We start from the raw sequence: 19721 nt of genomic DNA on the forward strand, positions 1-19721 counted from the left end.
CACTAAAGCAAGAACTTTTATATCAGAAAGGGAAACCCTGTGTCAATTTCCATGATAGAGGATACTGGGTTAGGGTAAAGATAATACAATAAGAAGAAAATAATACTCACTTCAAGCTAAGTTTTGCCTTGTTGCCAGCTCTACCCTGTTGAACAATCAGGTGTGGAGGTGCTCAATTAGAACAGCAGACAAAGTAAAAATAATAGTCAAGTCTTTATTTATGTACCACACCTTTTTCATCTGCTCATCTACTGATAGGTACTTGGGTTGTTTCCTAATCTTGGATATTGTAAATAGCACTGCAGTGAACATGTTGTGCTGTGTTACATTTACTAAATGGAATAGTACTCAACCTTAAAAAAATTTATAACAGCATGTCATAATTTTGTGACAGCATGGATAGACCTAGAGATTATTATGCTAAGTGAAATCAGCCAGTCAGAGAAAAATAAATACCTTATGACCTCACTCATACATGGAATCTAATGAACAAAATAAACTAACAAACAAAATTGAAACAGAGGCATGGACACAGAGACTGACAGCTGTCAGAGGGGAAGGGTTTGGAGGACTGGATGAAAGAAGATGAAAGGGTTAAGGAAAAATATGCATATACATAACACAAAGACACAGACAACAGTGTGGTGACAGCTAGAGGGAAAAGGGGAGGGTGGAGATAGGTGGAGATGGGCAAAGAGGGGATAAATGGGTACAGAAAGACACTTAGTTTGGGTCAATGGGCACACGATGCTGTGTGCAGATGATGTCTTATTGAGTTGTACACTTGAAACCTGAGTGGTTTTGTGAACAATGTCCCCCCAGTAAATCCAAAATTTAAAAAAAAATGTATGTGCTTTATTTATGTACTGCAACAGTACAAGCAAAAGAAAAAAAAGAAGCTCCAGCTCCTTGGTGTGCAATATTTCATTTTTACACACCAAAGAGTGCTGGGCAGGAATCAAGTGACTGTAGCAAAAAGCAGCACTCATCTCAAGGCTCCTTAAATTTTATGGACCCCTCAGCCAAAGGATGAGGGATGAGAAGGAAAAGAGGAAGGAGTGCAGAAGCAGTTTCCTCTCCCTCCCTTAATAAGAAAGCCTTCAAACAAGGTGCTTGGGACAGGACTGTAGACAGACATGCTCGAGAACATGGCAGGTAGTCATTGAGTGTGACAGCAACTCCCTCAAGAAAAATATAGTGCACTGCTTGTGTGCCAAGTCTGGTGTGGGGAGGGCAGCCTTTCCCAGAGGTCTACCAAGATGCCTTGTCACTGCCTATGGTTGAGTCAAAGATATCACACCTAGCATTTTGTCCTGGAACTGCACTCCTCAAAGCCTGAGGACTCCTCTTATTACCTTGAAAAGACTGATTACCAAATGTTGAGGAGAACTAAAATATATATGTGAACTACCTTTTAGTAATAAATGGGAAGATTGAAATAAACTTACTTTGAGGTTCACCATCTAAAATCATGTAAAGTGCTGCCTCCTAGTACACTGGTCCCCCAGTGTCCATGGGAAATAAGAAATAAGTGGATACCTGAAACTGTAGATAGGGACAAATCCTATATAAACTATGTTTTTTTCCTATACAGTAATCCCCCTTATTCGCAGTTTCACTTTCCATGGTTACAGTCACCAACAGTGAGACACAATCCAAAAATGTTAAATGAAAACTTCCAGAAATAAACAATTTATAAATTTTAAATTGCTTACCTTCCTAAGTAGTATGATGAAATCTCTCATGCCACCAGCTCATTAGTCACTTAGTAGCCATCTCAGTTATTACAGTATATTCTTAGTATATTCTTATAATTATTCTATTTTACTGTTAGTTATTGTTGATTTTTACCATAACTAATTTATAAATTTAAAATTTTTAATTATTTTTATTTTTCAATTGCAGTTGACATTCAATATTACATTAGTTTTAGGTGTACCACATAATTATTAAAAATTTATTTAACCTACAAAGTGGACCCTTGATAAGTCTAGAACCCTCCTGACATGATACACAGTTATTACAATATTAGTGACTATATTCTGTATGCTGTTCTTTACATTCCATGACTATTTTATAACTACTAATTTACACTTCTTAATCCCTTTATATTTTTCACCCCAGGCCCCTAGCCCTCCCAGATATGGAATTGCTAGATCATAAGGTAGTTTTATTTTTTAATTTTTTGAGGAAAATTCATACTCTTTTCCATAGTGGCTGTACCAATTTACAATCCCATCAACAGTGTATGAGGATTCCCTTTTCTCCACATTCTCTCCAGCAACTGTTTAGTGATCTATTGATAATAGCCATTCTGACAGGTGTAAGGATGGTGCTGGGTTTTTCTCATGGTGGTTTTAATTTGCATCTCTCTGATAATTAGTGATGTTGAGCATCTTTTCATATGTCTATTTGCCATCTACATAGCCTTTTTGGAGAAATGTCTATTCAGGTCCTTTGCACATTTTTTAATTAGAGTTTTTTGTACTTAAGTGGTTCGAGTTCTTCATATATTTTAAACAATATTTTAGATAATCATCCCTTATTGAATGTATCATTGACAAATGTCTTCTACCATTTACTAGGTAGTCTTTTCATTTTGTGAAGGTTTCCTTTGCTGCTCAAAACCTTTATAGTATAATGTAGTCCCATTTGTTTATTTTTTTTTTTTTGCTTTTTTTGTCCAAGAAGATAGATCCAAAAAAAAAAAAAGGTTACCAAGAGAAATATCAAAGAGTTGATTGCCTATATTTTAATCTAGGATTTCTATGGTTTGGGGTTTATACTTCAGTCTTTAATCCACTTTGAGGTGTGTGTGTATGTGTGTGTGTGGTATAAGAAAGTGGTCTTAATTAATGTTTTTCAGGTTGATGTCCAGTTTTCTTAACACTACTTATTGAAGAGAATTTCTTTACTCACATGTAGGCATGGTTTCGATTCTGAGCTCTATACTCTGAACCATTGACCTATGTTCTGTTTTTATGCCAGTACCATGCTATTTTGATTACTATAGGCTTGTGCTGTAGGTTGATATCAGATAGCATGATACCTCCAACTTTGTCCTTTCTCAAGATTACTGTGTCTCTTTGTTCATATAAATTTCAGGATTATTTTGTTTTAGATCTGTGAAAAATGTCATTGGTATTCTGATAGAAATTGTATTGAATCAATAGTTTGCTTTGGGTAGTACAAACATTTTAATGATGCTAATTCTTTCTATCCATGAGCATAGAATATGCTTTCATTTATTTGTATCTTCTTCAGTTTCTTTTCTTAATGTCTTACATTATTCTGAGTACAGGTCTTTTACCTCCTTGGTTAAATTTATTCCTAGATATTTCTTCATGCAATAGAAAATGGGATTTTTTAAAATTTCATTTTCTGATAGTTCCTTATTTGTGTATAAAAATGCAACCAATTTCTGAACATTAATTTTATATCCTGCTTCTTTACTGGATTCATTTATCAGTTCTAATAACTTTGGGTGGGAATTTTTAGGGCCCTCTTTATATAGTACCATGCCGTCTGCAAGTAATGGCAGTTTTACTTCTTGCTTTTTAATTTACTTCTTGCTTCTTACTTTTCTTTCTTTTTCTTCTCTGATTGCTGTGGTTAGAACTTCCAATATTATGAAGAATAAAAGTGGTGAAAGTGGATATCTTTGTCTTGTTCCTGATCTCAAGGAAAATTCTTTTAGCTTTTCCCACTGAGTATGATTTTAGCTGTGGGTTTGTCATATATGGTCTTTATTGTGTTGACATACATTTCCTCTTTCCTGAGACTTTTTATCATAAATTGATATTGGATATTGTCAAATGCTTTCTGCATTTATTTATATAATCACATAACCTTTTATTTTTCATTTTGTTTATGTGATGAATTACTTTGATTTGCAAATATTGAACCAACATTGCATCCCAGGAATAAATCCCACTTGATCATGGTGTGCGATCTTTTTAATGTATTGCTGAATTTGGTCTTCTAATGTTTTGTTGAGGATTTTAGCATCTATGTTCATCAGGGATATTAGCCTATAATTTTCTTTTTTGTAATGTCCTTGTCTGGTTTTGGATTTAGGGCAATCATAAAATGAGCTTTGTATCCTTACCTTCTCTTGAATTTTTAGCAATAATTTCAGAAGGGTGGGTGTTAATTCTTTGAATTTTTGGTACAAATCATCTGTGGTGCCATCTGGTTCAGGACTTTTGTCTTTTGCAAGCTTTTTGACTACTGCCTCAACTTCAGTAGTAGTTATTTGTCCGTTCAATTTTTCTATTTCTTCTTGATTCAGTGTTGAAAAATTTTGTGTTATAGGAATTTAGCCATTTCTCCCAGAATGTCCAAATTGTTGGCAAATATTTTAATAGTATTTTTTATAATACTTTGTATTTCTGTAGTGTCAGATGTCACTTCTCCTCTTTCGTTTCTAATTTTAATTATTTGGGTTCTCTCTCTTTTTTCTTAATGAGTCTGTTTAAAGGTTTATATTCTCAAAGAACCAGCTCTTGGTTTTATTAATCACTTGTACTGTGTTTTTAGACTGTATTTTTTATTTCCCATTTAATTTTTATTTTTTATTCCTAATCACTTTGAGCTTTGTTTGTTCTTTTTTTAGTCGCTTCAGGTGTAAGGTTAGATTGTTTATTTAAGTTTTTCTTGTTTCTTGAAGTAGGCCTGCATTGCTATGAATTTCCCTCTTAGAACTGCTTTGGCTGTTTTCCATAGATTTTAGGTCATTGTGATTTTATTTTCATTTGTCTCAGAGTATCTTTTTATTTCTTTCTTGACGTCATTATTGACCCATTCATTGTTTAGTAACATGTTATTTAGTCTTAACATGTTTATGTGTTGTCCAGTCTTCTTGTAATGAATTTATAGTCTCATACCATTGTGGTTGGAGATAATGTTTGATATGATTTCCATCTTCTTAAATTTATCAAGACTTGTTTTGTGGCTTATCATGTGGTCTGTCTTGGAAAATATTCCACATGCTCTTGAAAAGAATATGTATACTTTCTGTCTGGATAATCTATCCACTGATATCAATGGGTTCTTAAACTCCCCTACAATTACTGTATTGCTGTTTATCTCTCTTTTTGCATTTGCTTTATATATTTAGGTGCTCTTACATTGGGTATGTAAATTTCTTACCAGAGTTATATTCTCTTGTTTGATTGATCCTTTTATGTTTATAATATGTCCTTACTTATCTCTTCATATAGTTTTTTCAAAGTCTATTTTACTCATTATTGCTACCTCAGCTCTTTTTTCATTTGCATAAAATATCTTTTCTCATTCACTTACTTTCTGTCTGTTTGTGCATTTCTATCTGAAGTGGGTCTCTTAGACAGCATATTTATGGGTCATGTTTTCTTATTTATTTATCTACCCTATGTGTTTTCATTACACCATTTAATTTCTTTATATTCACGGTGATTATGATAGGTATGTGATTTTGGCATTTTATTATTTATATTTGGGCTTTTGTTTTCTTCTTGTTGTCTTAAAGAAGTCCATTTAACATTTATTGTAATACTGGTTTGATATTCCTTTGATACTACCTGAAAAAGTCAATACTCCTTTGACTTTTTCTTGTCTGGGAAACTCTTTATCTTTCCTTCAATTCAAAATTATTGTCTTTCTAGGTAGAGTAATTTTAGTTATAAGTCACTTTATTCATCACTGTGAATATTTTGAACCTTCTGGCCTTCAAAGTTTCTGTTGAGAAATCAGCTGAGGGTCTTAGGGAGCTCCCTTTTCTCTTGCTGCTTTTAAGAGTCTTCTGTCTTTATTCTTTAGCATTTTAATTTTGAAACATCTTGGTTCATATTGTTTGGGACTCTCAGCTTCTGAACTTGTATGTCTATTTTCTTCATCTGCTTAAGAAATTTTCGGTCATTATTTCTTCAAATAGATTTTCAATTCCTTTATCTCTCTTTTAACTTCCTGGTACCCATGTAATGTAAATGTTTTTACCCATAATGTTGTCCCAGAAGGTCCCTAAACTCTACTCATTTTTAAATTATTTTTTTTGTTTTTGTTATTCCAGTTTAGTGTTCTCCTGTGCCTTGTGTTTTAAGTTGCAGATTCAGTCTTTTTATATAGCTAATCTTCTGTTGATTTCTTAGTGTTATTTTCATTTAAGTTATTTTATTCTTCACTTTAACTATTTTTAATGATTCTTATGTTCTTTTTAAGTTTACTATATTTTTGTTGAAGTTCTCACTAAGTTCATTCATTCCTCCCCTAATTTCATTGACAATTTCAAGACATAGAGTAGGAGTCAACAAACTTGGGACAAATCTGGCTTGCTGCTTGTTTTTGTAAGATGTGTGGACTAAGAATTTTTTCATTTTTTATTATTATCTTTCAAATTTTTTTCAGTTCCCTGTTTTTATCTGAGAATGGGTTTTTAAATAGTTGGAAAAAATGAAAAGAGGAATAATATTTTAGGACATGAGAAAATTATATGAAGTTTAAATTTCAGCATTTGTAAATAAAGTCTTATTGAGAATAGTGGCAACCATTCATTTATGTATTGTCTATGTCTGCTTTCATACGGCAATGGTAGAAATGAGTAGCAGTAAATTGACCATATTAGCCCTCAAAGTCTAAAATATCTATTATCTCATATTTTACAGGAAGTTTGCTGAGCTCTTACTTAAAGCATGTAGACTTTTTCAAGGTTTTTTTTTTTTTCCTTTAGGATTTAGGAATCCTCCCAGATTCATTAGCTGGCTTTGGCAGGAGTGAGGTAGCAGGTGAATCCTGCAGCACAGTAACACATTTTGCCTTTATTAAAATGTGCATTTCACAAAGGAGAATACCAGAGAATTTCAGATCTGAAATTCTCAGAATTGCCTTCTTTGTAAAGAAAGTTTTGGAAGCCTGTAAGCTTCCTGTTAACCCCTCTTTTCCTATATTACCAGGTGTTGGTATGCAAAGGCCGGGGAATTTACTTAAATAGGAAACTTGTTTTGCACTTAGTGATACCATCACATTTAGATACTCAAATGCTGACTCCAGGCAAACCCATCAAGGAGCACAAATGGAATATAAAGGGGTATGCAGCAGATATGTATACATCAGAGCCATTCTTGGAATTTCTTTGTAATCTGTCAGTCCTGGATTGGAACTGAGAAAATATGGTTCTTGAGTACACTCTATCTTGTTTGTTTTCTGGAAGATCAAAAAGAGTGTTTCATAAATGGTTTTACTTAATATACTCAATGATGTCGTTCAGCTGGGCCTAAAAATTCCTTTTTTCATTCAAGCCTTTCCGTCAGAAATACAATAACACCATTATGCAATGTGAGTAAATGTGAACAGATTCCATTATAAAAGATGTATTTTCCAATTCTCTACAGTGATGTGCATCACAGTGTAGTGGGGTCAGGGCTTTGGGAATAACAGTCCTGAGTTTGGGTCAAAATTTTGTCACTTTTTTCTTAATTAGTTGTTAGCTCTAAGCTCTTCCCTTACTGGGCCTCAGTTTCCTCATCTTTGACATGGAGATAAGATTATGTACCTCATACATAAGTACCTCACAGTATTCTGAGGTACATATGTACCTCACAGTATTGTGAGATTTCAAAAAATGATGGTCTTTAAACTTCTGGTACACAGCATCCAACATATTGTTGTGCACAATAATTATAAATTGTTTTTTATAAGTTTCTCACATATATTTCCTTATCTTGCTTACACTTCCTCGTTTGCTCTTTCTTCCTCTTTTTCTTTCTCTTTCTCACCATATTTCTCTCAGTTCACATCTCTCTTTGAAAATATTTTCCCTTTCCTGTCTCCCTTCCCCTCTCTCACTCTCAATCTCTCTCTCCATACACACACCTCTTTCTCACCCCCCTCTCTTTCGTGCATACATACACATCCTAATCCTGTGTGTATGTGTTTGTGTAAAGGGAAAGTACAATCTCTTTCCTTCATGAGCCAAGGAAATTCATCTATCAGATGGCATTCTTTCAGTAATTCTTTCAGCAATCACCTAAGAAGAACCTATTTTGTGCAAGAAAACTTCTAGGTTCTAGGGAAGTCAGAATTTAACAATACCAGCAAAGCCCTATGTATATGAAACATATGTTCTAGGTAGGGGAAGCCAGATAATACACATATGAGCAAAGAAATTTTAAAAATTGCATCAAATAGTGGGAGGAACAAAAGTGAACCAGGGCAGGGTGATGGGCTGAGTTTCAGGTAAAGAGGAGCATTGATGAGCCACGGTCCTCGGTGTGGCCTATGCAAGCCTAAGACTAGATCATATGGAAGCACCCTTGGGAAAATCTGGGGGAAGATACTGCTAAGTAGAGCAAATAACCTGGTGAAAGTTACCAAGACAGAAAGAAGTTTGTTGTTCCTGAAGGACAGGGAAGAAGTCACAGTGAATAGAAGGATGAGACAAGGGGAGAGAAGCACAGAAAGTTCTAGGTAACATGGAACCTTCAGAGTAAGAGAGGAGTTGGACTCTTATTCTAATTGCAATGAGAAATCCCTGCATAAATATGATATGCTCTGATTTGTACTTTTAAAATATCACCTTGGAAACTTGGTGAAAGAGTGCAAGAGTGAAAATACAAAGGCACTTTAAAGAGACTTGTTAAAACTATTCAGGTGAGAGATGGGGCTGGCATACATTTCTGTGATAGCAAAAATATGGGAAGCATTGGCCATATTTGGGATATGTTGTCAAGATGGAATTACAACACTTGTTGATGGATGATTGTTGAGGGATATAGGGGAAAGAGAGAAATCAAGGATGACTCCATGATGCTATGAAAAAAAGTGTCCTGATCGGTAGCAAATGACAGCAAGGTAGGTGGGAGTGGAGTGCTGTTCTCCCTGTGCCCAGCTAGGACACCTAGCCTATCTTCTGAGGAACAGAGTAAACAGCCAATGGAATCCCAGCTTATATGAAGTTTGGAGGCAAAAAATTGCAGAGGACATTAAAAAACAGATGGTGAGGAGATTATGCTGGTGTAGTAAGATGCCTGGGATCTGTGCAGGGTCCTAGGCCGCTGTGGCCCCCTGGCCCAGTGCCTGCCACAAGATATGAGGAGGAGTGTTAGATCACCAGCTCCCTCTCCTGCCAGAGCAGGGAGGGCAGCCCAGCACCAGGAAGCACCTGGATGCTAGAAGGCGCTGGGGAGAATAGAGACAAAGTAGGAGACACACAGAGGCAGTCTACACCTGCTAGGATTGTGGACAACTGCACCACAGAAATTGAGGTACCAGGCAACATCTGGAGAAGGGAGGAGTTGGGTCATGTAGGACCCTGACTTGAATAGTCTCCAGGCAAGTTGGAAAGTTGGACTATGTGAAAAGCCATGCACTTGTTAAGAACAGTAGGCAGCTGCTTTGTAAGGAACTCTCAAGCAGCGGCTGGCTCACCTCTAGGGTGATTTGAGCTGCACACCCAGAGACTGAGTGGTTAAGTGGTACTGCACACCTGAGCTTGTCTCACACTGTGTGCCCAGAGGCTGGATGCCTGAGTGGAACCAGGTGCCCAAGACTGACTTGCGCTCTGTGCCCAAAGACTGAATGGCTGATTTGAGCCTGGTAGCTCATGGAGGACCTCAGATGGCAGAGGCCGGGAAACTATAAATATTGCCACCCAGACCTGATCCTCATCCTCTCAAAACATAGGAAGAGAGAAAAGTGAAGCCCAGTCCCCATCTTCCTGTGCCATCTAGGAAGACCAGCAGAGCTCCCTGAAAATGTTTAAAGTCAACAGGACGCTTTTTTTTTTCTGTTTGGATCCTCTCTCTCTTTTTTATTTCCTTTTTTTTCTTCCCCCAAGTGAGACAATAGACATGGAGTTATGAATGGTCCAGAGACAGATCAAAAAGGGTAGAACAAGGCTAAACCCCAAAACTGAAAAACTGAGACTTTGCTATCCAGTAGAGCTGGCATTTTATTGTTTATGAGTATTATTATTATCTTTTAATTATCTTTACCACTTTTATTTTATTAGTATTCTTTAATTTTTCTTCCTTATTTTAGTTTCCCTCTTTTTATTTTTGTTTAATTGCACTGTTTGACCAGTTTTCCTTATTCTCTCTTTATTGTATTTTAATTTTCCTTTTTTCACTTCACCTGTGTTTCAGTAACATCCTACTCTTGATCAGGTACTTTCTATTCTGGTTATCCAAATCATAGATTTCTTCTCACATTATTGTTGTTCTACTACTATTGCTAATAATTGTTCTTCCATACAATTGTACATCCTACAGAGCAACCATCCCTGATCTGAGGACACTTCACTTCAATACTGAGCATTATTATCATTTTGGTTAACTATTCTTTTTCACACTACCCCTACTTTCTGTCCTTTACTCTCACTATATCTCATCATCTAAACTTGCACAAGTGCTCCGTTTTCTGAAGTCAACTCACAATCCTCCTCCCCTCTAACAATAGTATTATCTCTCTTCCATCTTTTATAAAAATTGGCTAGTTGTATAAAATATCACAGTTAACTATACTTATCCAAAGAATCTCCTATCTCTTCTCTACTTGCTGGTACTTTAAATCCCATAAGATACTCTCCTGCTGTCTTAATCCATTTTGCCCACCCCCTGCCACCAATCACATACAAGAATAGGTGGGAGGCACAAATATCAGTAACTCCTGGAGGAGAAAAACCACCAAGAAAAGAACCACCTAAAGGTAAAAACCCAAGTACAACAAGCGAGCACACAGGAACAGAAAAAAGTGCAAACCTAGAGCATCCAGACAAGGAGATCAAAGAGACTACACCACTGAACCTCATAGAATTCCTACCATAAGAGGTCACCCTACAAAGACACCTAGCAAAGCAAAACATCAGGAAGAGGAGAAACAAACAAAAAGAGTTACCTAAAATGGGTAGACACAAAAGAACCTGCAAACAAAAGGAATGGAAGACTCCTCACTAAGAGAGCTAAATGTAATGGAGGTAACCAAACAACCAGATATAAAATTCAAAATAATGGTTATAAAGATGGTCAAGAAACTCACAGACAACTACAAGGAACTGAGAGAGAACTACATCAGCATTAAAAAGGAAACAGAAACTACAAACAAAAAGCAGGAAAAACTGAACAATAAAGCCTCAGAAATAAAAATCACATTAGAAGAAATTACAAGCAGGCTATATGAAGGAGAGGATCAAATGAGTGAACTGGACAACAAGGTAGAAAAAGAACATCCAGATGGATCAAGAAAGGGAAGAGAGACTCAGAAAGAATGAAGAGGGGGTAAGGGAAAGGCAAGACAGCATGAGACATAATAATATCTGTATAATAGGGACAGAAGAAAAAGAAGAAGGAGGAGGAGGAGGAAGAGGGAGAAGGGGGAGGAGGAGGGGAGGAGGAGGAGGAAGGGACAGAAAACCTGTTTGAAAGAAGAAATGATGGAAAACTTCCCTAATTTGATGAGAGAAAAAGTCACATATCCAGGAAACACAGAGAGTCCTAATCAAGAAGAACACAAAGGAGCCCACTTCAAGACATATCATAATGAAAATGGCAAAATTCCAAGACAAAGAGAGAATCTTAAAGACAGCAAGGGAGAAACAGGAAGTAACATACAAAGGAGCCCTGGTAAGGCTAGCAACTGACTTCTCAATGGAAATGCTCCCAACCAGAAGAGAATGGCAAGAAATATTCCAAGTAATGAGAACCAGAGGCCTGCAACCAAGACTACTTTACCCAGCAAGGCTCTTATTCAAGATAGAAGGCCAAATAAGCAGCTTCCCAGATGAAAGGAGTCTAAAAGAATACACCTCCACCAAACCAGTTCTGCAAGAGATGCTAAAGGGGCTGCTTTAAGAAATGGAAGGAAAAGAGTGAGAGAGAGAGGATCACAGGTATGAAAAAATGGCAATGAATAAGTACCTATTAATAATAACCTTAAATGTAACTGGATTAAATACTCTAATCAAAAGACATACAATAGCTGAATGGATAAGAAAGCATGACCCACATGTATGCTGCCTACAAGACACCCACCTCAGGACACAAGACTTACACAAACTGAAAGTGAAGGGCTGGAAACTAATTGTCCAAACAAATGGTCAGGGGGAAAAAAGATAGGGTAGCAATACTCATATCACTGAAAAGAGACTACAAAACAAGGGCCATAGAAACAGACCCAGAAGGTCACTTCATAAATCTCAAGGGAAGAATCCATCAAGAAGACATAAATTTTGTAAATGTATATGCACCCAACATAAGAACACCCGAATACATAAAGAAAATCTTGGAGGACTTCAAGAAAGATATTGACAGCAACACAATTATAGTAAAGGATTTCAAAACTCCACTGTCAAAAGTGGATAGATCTTCCAAACAAAATATCAACAAAGATATTGTGGTATTGAACAATGCCCTACATCAAATGAACTTAAGTGATATATATATGGAAACTTTCATCCCAAAGAAGCAAAATACACATTCTTTTAAAATGCACATGGAATATTTTCAAAGATAGACCACATGATAGGACACAAAACAAGCCTCAACAAATTCAAGAAAATTAAAATCATATCAAGAATTTTCTCAGACCATGAGAGAATGAAACTAGAAACCAACCTCAAGGGAAAAAAAGCAAAACCCCTCAAGCTCACGGAGATTGAATAACATGGTATTAAACAATTATCACATTCTTGAATGTGTCATGATGAGATCAAGGGAGAAATCAAAAGGTTTCTGGAAACAAATGAAAATGAACTCAGCAACCCAAAACCTATGGGACACAGCTAAGGCAGTCCTGAGAAGGAAATTCATAGTGATATAGGCCTACCTAAAAAAGACAGAAACATTTCAAATACACTACCTAACCCTACACCTACAAGAACTCGAGGAACAGCAACAAAGACAGCCCAGAGCAAGTAAAAGGAAGGAAATGACCAAGATCAGAGCAGAATTAAACGAGATAGAGACTGAAAGCATAATTCTGAGGATCAATAAATCTAGGAGCTGGTTCTTTGAAAAGATAAATAAAATCAAGAAGCCTTTAAGCAGATTCCTCAAGAATAAAAGAGAAAGAACCCATATAAACACAATCAGAAATGAAAGAGGAGAGATTACAACTGATACCACAGAAATACAAATGATTGTAAGAAATTACTCTGAAGAACTATATGCCAAGAAATTTGAAAAACTAGGTGAAACAGACAAATTTGTAGGAAAATATAATCTTCCAAAAGTCAATGAGAAGAAGAAGAAAGCTTGAACAGACCAATAACAGCAGATGAAGTTGAAGCTGTAATCAAAAAACTCCTCTCTGGCTGGCGTAGCTCAGTGGATTGAGCACAGGCTGTGAACCAAAGTGTTGCAGGTTCAATTTCCAGTCAGGGCACATGCCTGGGTTACAGGCCATGATCCCCAGCAACCACACATTGATGTTTCTCTCTCTCTCTATCTCTATCTCCCTCCCTTCCCTCTCTAAAAATAAATAAATAAAATCTTAAAAAAAAAAAAAAGCAAAACTCCTGACGCACAAAAGCCCTGTACCTGAGAGTTTCACAGGAGAATTCTACAAAGCATTTAAGGAAGACCTGCCCCTATCCTTCACAGACTATTCCAAAAAATCCAAGAAAGTGGAAGACTCCCAAACTCTTTTTTGTGAAGCCAGCATCATCCTAATCCCAAAACCAGATAAAGACACAACAAAGAAAGAAAACTTCAGGACAATATGTCTGATGAACATAGATACTAAAAACCTCAACAAAATATTGGGAAACCACATCCAGCAATATATTAAAAAGATTATATACCATGACCAAGTGGAATTCATCCCAGGGTTTCAAGGATGGTACAATATTTGCAAATCAATAAGTGTAAAGCATCACATAAACAAAAGCAAAGACAAAGATTACATGATCATATCAGTAGATATTGAAAAAAACATTTGATAAGGTACTGCACCCATTTATGATAAAAAAAAACCAGCAAAGTGGAAATAGAGGGAACATTCCTCAACATAATAAAGGCCATATATGAGAGGCCCAGCCAACATCATACTCAATGGGGAAAAATTAAAAACTTTCCCACTAAGATCAGGAACAAGACAAGGTTGTCCACTTTCAACAGTTCTATTCAACATAGTATTGGAAGTTCTAGACACAGCAGTTAGACTAGAAAAGGAAATAAAATGCATCCAAATTGAAAAAGATGAAACAAAACTCACTGTTTTCAGATAACATGAATGACAGTGTACACAGAAAATCCTATAGACTTCACTAAAAACAATGCTTGACCTATAAATGAATTTGGCAAAACAGCAGGATACAAAGTCAATATTCAGAAATCAAAGGCAGTTTTTTACACCAACAATGAAATATCAGAAACAGAAATCAGGAAATAATTCCCATTTTACATAACAACAAGAAAAATAAAGTACCTAAGAATAACCTAACCAAGGAGGTAGAAGACCTGTACTCAGGAAACTACACCACACTGAAGAAAGAAATTAAAGAAGACACAAACAAGTGGAAACATACCGTGTTCATGGATCTGAAGAATTAACATCATCAAAATATCCATACTACCCAAATAACTTATAGATTCAAGGCAATCCCTATTAAAGTACCAATGGAATATTTCGCAGACATAGAACAAACACTTCAAAAATTTATATGGAACCATAAATGACCCCAAATACCTGCAGAAATTTTGATAAAGAAAAGCAAAGTAGGAAGGATCACAATACCTGATATCAAACTGTACTACAAGGCCACTGTAATCAAATCTGCCTGGTATTGGCTTAAGAACAGACACATAGACCAATAGAAGAGCCTAGATAAACTCAAGTTTCTACAGTCAAATAATATTTGACAAAGGGGACAGCAGTATAAAATGGAATAAAAATAGCCTCTCCAACAAATGATGTTGGGAGATGGACACCTAAATGCAAAAAAAAAAAAAAAAAATGAAACTCAAGCATCAATGTACACCATACACAAAAATAAATTCAAGATGTATAAAAGATTTAAATATAAGTCGTGACACCATTAAAGACCTAGAAGAGAACATAAGCAGGAAAATCTCAGATATTCCACACAGCAGTGTTTTCACTGATATGTCCCATAGAGCAAGGGACATAAAGGAAAGCATAAACAAATGGGATCTCATCAAAATAAAAAGCTTCTACATGGCTAAAGAAAATAGCATTAAAATGAAAAGAGAACAAACTTTATGACAAAACATTTTACCAATGATACATCAGACAAGGGTTTGATGCCCAAAATATATAAAGAACTCATGTAACTCCACTCTAAGAAGACATGCAACCCAATTAAAAAATGGGCAAAGGACTTGAACAGACATTTCTACAAGGAGGACATACAGAGCGTCTAGAGACATATGAAAAGATGCTCAGTTTCACTAGCCATCAGAGAGATCCAAATGAAAACCACAATGAGATAACATTCCATACCATTGAGAATGGCCATCATAAGCAAAGCAACAAACAATAAGTATTGGAGAGGTTGTGGAGAAAAGGGAACTCTAGTGCACTGCTGGTGGGTTTTCAGACTGGTGCAACCACTATGGAAACCAGTATGGAATTTCCTCAGAAAACTAAAAGTGGAACAGCCTTTTGACCTGGCAATTCCACTGGTAGGATTATATTCTAAAAACCCTGAAACACCAATCCAAAAGAACCTATGCACCCCAGTGTTCATCTCAGCACAATTTACAATAGCCAAGTGCTAGAAGCAACCTAAGTGCCCATCAATAAATGGATGGGTCAAGAAACGATGGCATATTTACACAATGGAATTTTACTCAGCAGAGAAAATAAAGGAGCTCTTACTGTTCACGACAGCATGGATAGGACTGGAGAGCATTATGCTAAGTGAAATAAGCCAGGTGGTGAAAGAGAAATACCAAATGATCTCACCATTAAAAGGATCCTAATCAACAAAATGAACAAGCAAGCAGAATATAAGCAAAGACATTGCAATTGAGAACAGGATGACAGTGACCATTGGGGAGAGGGGAGGGGATAATGGGGGAAAGGTGTAAAGGGTTTATAGGAATAGTTATAAAGGATATATGAACAATAACAAGGGGACCATGGAAACAGGGGAAGGATGTGGGGAGGGCTGGGGTGATGGGGAGGGGTGGGGGAAAATGCAGACAACTGTACTTGAACAACAATAAAAAATGGTAAAAAAAAATTTTGAAAAAGAAAAAAAGTGTCCTAAATGTGGACACATTGAATTACATGATTCATGACCTCCTTCAAGTAACGAATTCCCATTTCTGATAAACATGCTTAAGTACTATTTCTGATGAACTTTAACAGAATTGAAACTTATTATAGATGCCACACACCTACCCACACTTCTGTTGGGAAAAACTATACTGGCCTTTCACTATTCTTTATTTCTTTTCTTTCCTCTAGCCTTTTGGTATAAAATGCCTTTCCAACAATGAATTTTTGACTTGAGCTGCTATAGTAATTTCCCTTTCAACAATATTGTAATAAATCTTTGATACATGCTCATAAGTAAATGGTCTGAAAGACTCAATTTAGAAAATATTGCTCATGGACATATTCTATGGGGAAATAAGATAATTATTATTTTTATTTTATTGTTGTTCAAATACGATTGTCTGCATTCCCCCGCAATTCATTCCCCATACCATCCATCTACACTGCCCTCCCCTGATTCCATCTTCCCCTTGGTTTTGTCAGTTTTCTCCATGTGTCCTTTATAGTTGTTCCTGAAAACTCTGCCCGCTTTCCCCCTCTTTATCCCCTCCCACCTCCCCTTTGGAAAATGTCAGATGTTTTTAACTTCAGTTTCTCTTGTTATATTTCGCTTGCTTGTTTGTTTTGTTGATTAGGCTGCCCTTAAAGATGAGATCATATGGTATTTGGGTTAGGTTGTTTATTTGAAATGTTTCTTTTTTTTTTTTTTAATGAACTTCGTGCTCAGGATTGCCTTCACTGTGTCCCATAAGTTTTGGATTGTTGTGGGTTCATTTTCATTTGTTTCCAGAAACTTTTTGATTTCTTCCTTGATCTAATTATTAACCCATTCATTGTTTAATAGCATGCTATTCAATCTCCGTGAGTCTGAGTGTTTTTGAGGTTTTTTCTTGAGGTTTGTTTCTAGTTTAAGTCCCTTGTAATGAGAGATATGTTTTTAATTTTCTTGAATATGCTGAGGCTTGTTTTGTGTCCTATCATGTGGTCTATCTTTGAAAATGTTCCTTGTTAATTTGAAAAGAATGTGTAATTTGCTTCTTTGAGATGAAAGTTTCCATATATATATCACTTAAGTCCATTTGATGTAGGACATTGTTCAATGTCACAATATCTTTGTTGATATTTTGTTTGGAAGATCTATCCTTTTCTCACAGTGGGGTGTTAAAATCCCCTACTATAATTGTGTTGCTGTCAATATCTTTCTTAAAGTCCACCAAGATTTTCCTTATGTATTTGGGTGTTCCTATGTTGGGTGCATGTATATTTACAGTATCTATGTCTTCTTGATGGATTCTTCCCTTGAATATTAAGAAGTGACCTTCTGGGTCTGTTTTTATGACCTTTGTTTTGAAGTCCATTTTGACTGATATGAGTATTTTACCCCAGCTTTTTGTCCCTGTCAATTTACTTAGAATGTTTGTTTTCAGCCCTTCACTTTCAGTCTGTGTAAGTCCTTTGTTCTGAAGTAGGTCTCTTATAGGCAGCATATGGGTCATGTATTCCTATCCATTCTGCTATTGTATGTCTTTTGATTGGAGCAGTTAATCCATCTGTATTTAAGGTTATTATTGATAGGTATTTATTCATTGCCATTTTACTTCCTTTGTACCTATGATCCTCTCTCTCTCTCACTCTCTTCCTTCCATTTCTTAAAGCAGTCCCTTTAGCATGTCTTACAAAGCTGGTTTGGTGGATGTCTATTGTTTGAGCCTTCTTTTGTTTGGGAAATCCCTTATTTCACCTTACATTTTAATTGAGAGCCCTGCTGGATAAAGTACTCTTTTTTGCAGTTCTTTGTTTTCATTACTTATAATATTTCTTGCCATTACCTTCTGGTTTGGGGTGTTTCCATCTATTAGTCAGGTGCTAGTCTTATCGGGGCTCACTTGTATGTTACTTCCTGTTTCTCCCTTGCTGCCTTTAAGATTCTCTCTTTGTCTTGGAATTTTGCCATTTTAATGATGATGTGTCTTGGAGTGGGCCTCCTCCTTCTTCTTCTCCCCCTTCTTCTTCCTCCTCCTCTTCTTCTTCCTCCTTCCCCCTCCCCCTCCCCCTCTTCCTCCTCCTTTTTCTTCTTCTTCTCCCCCTTCTTCTATCCCTATTGTACAGATATTGTTACAACTCATATTGTCCTGCAATTCCCTTAATACCTCTTTGTGCTTTCTAAGTCTCTTTTCCTTTTCTTGCTCTTTCAGGGTGTTTTCTTCTACCTTGTTCTCTGGTTCCCTGATTCACTCCTCTGTTTCATCTAGCCTGCTTTTGACTCCTTCTCTTGTGTTCTTCAATTCAGAAATTGTCTTCTTCATTTCGTCTTGGCCCTTGTTGATAGTTTCTATTTCCTTGTTCATGTTTATATAATTTGCTGTGATTTCATCATAGTTTCTCTGTAGGTTTTGGTAGTTCTCAGTGAGCTCATTGAGCTTCCTTATAACCATTGCTTTAAACTCAATATCTGGTAGTTGAGTTGCCTCTATTTCATGTAGCATTCTTTATGAGACTTCCTCTATTCCTTTTGTTTAGGGTTTGTTTCTTTGTCTTCCCATTGTTTATGAGTCTCTTCTTGTTAGCCTGATACTTAATTTGATCTGTCTGGCTCCCTAGTTTTGTGGTGTGAACTTATATGGTATGAGACCTGTGAGATTCAGCGTGCAGTCTCCTTGATCTCCTGAACTTACTGCTCTTAGGATGTCATTTATGTCAGTTCTCTGGATGTATTGGGGTTTTGATTGTTGTTGGGTCATTCCTTCCCAACAGAGAAGGACCCTGTTGGCGGGTCCTTCCCTCCAGCTGGTTAACTGAGGGTCATTCTGCCCACCATGTCTTGTATGCTCTTGTGCAGATGTGGACCTATTGTGTCCAAATTGATTCTCCTGTCTGTTCAAAGTTATGAGGCTTCTCTCTCACTATTGTTCAGTTGTTTGTTTTGGGTAATTTCTCCACCATTTAGTTGTCTTTCCAGATCAGTACTGGGTGGAGGTTAATGTGGCTTCCACTCCCCTCTTCACCTTCTTCCATTGTTATCTGTCGGTGGATCCTTTATTGGTGTGTTTCCTCTTCAAGCAGGTATATTGGTGTTCACAGATCCCACCTCTTTTATATGATCAGTTAGAGGGGGGAGGCAAAATGGTTTAAGACAGTGGGAATGTATTCTATGGGATATAAAGTACCAACATGTAGAGAAGAGATAGGAGATCCTTTGGATGAGTATAGTGTTAACTGTGATACTTCACCCAACTAGCCACTTTTTAGAAAAGGTGGAAAAGAGATAAGACTCTTGTTAGAGGGGGGAAGGATTGTGATTTGAATTCAGAAATCAGAGAGCTGGTGGGAGGTCAGATTATGAGATATAGTGAGAGTAAAGGATAGAAAATAGGCATAGTGTGCAAGAGAATAGAGTTAACCACAAGAGTAATAAAGTTCCAGAAAACATTGAAATTGGCTAAGATCCAGGAGGCATGCTGTCTAGTATTTACATTTGTATGGAACAACAATGATTTACAATAATA

General features: G+C 36.5%; 1 protein-coding gene across 3 annotated transcripts in view; it reads left to right on the forward strand.

The window, feature by feature from the left end:
- GXYLT2 (glucoside xylosyltransferase 2) overlaps positions 1–19721 on the forward strand; it is a 204540-nt gene that overhangs the window by 173253 nt on the left and 11566 nt on the right. The window lies entirely within an intron of this gene.

This window comes from Phyllostomus discolor, chromosome 7 (assembly GCF_004126475.2).
Source record: "Phyllostomus discolor isolate MPI-MPIP mPhyDis1 chromosome 7, mPhyDis1.pri.v3, whole genome shotgun sequence".
NCBI lineage: Eukaryota > Metazoa > Chordata > Mammalia > Chiroptera > Phyllostomidae > Phyllostomus > Phyllostomus discolor.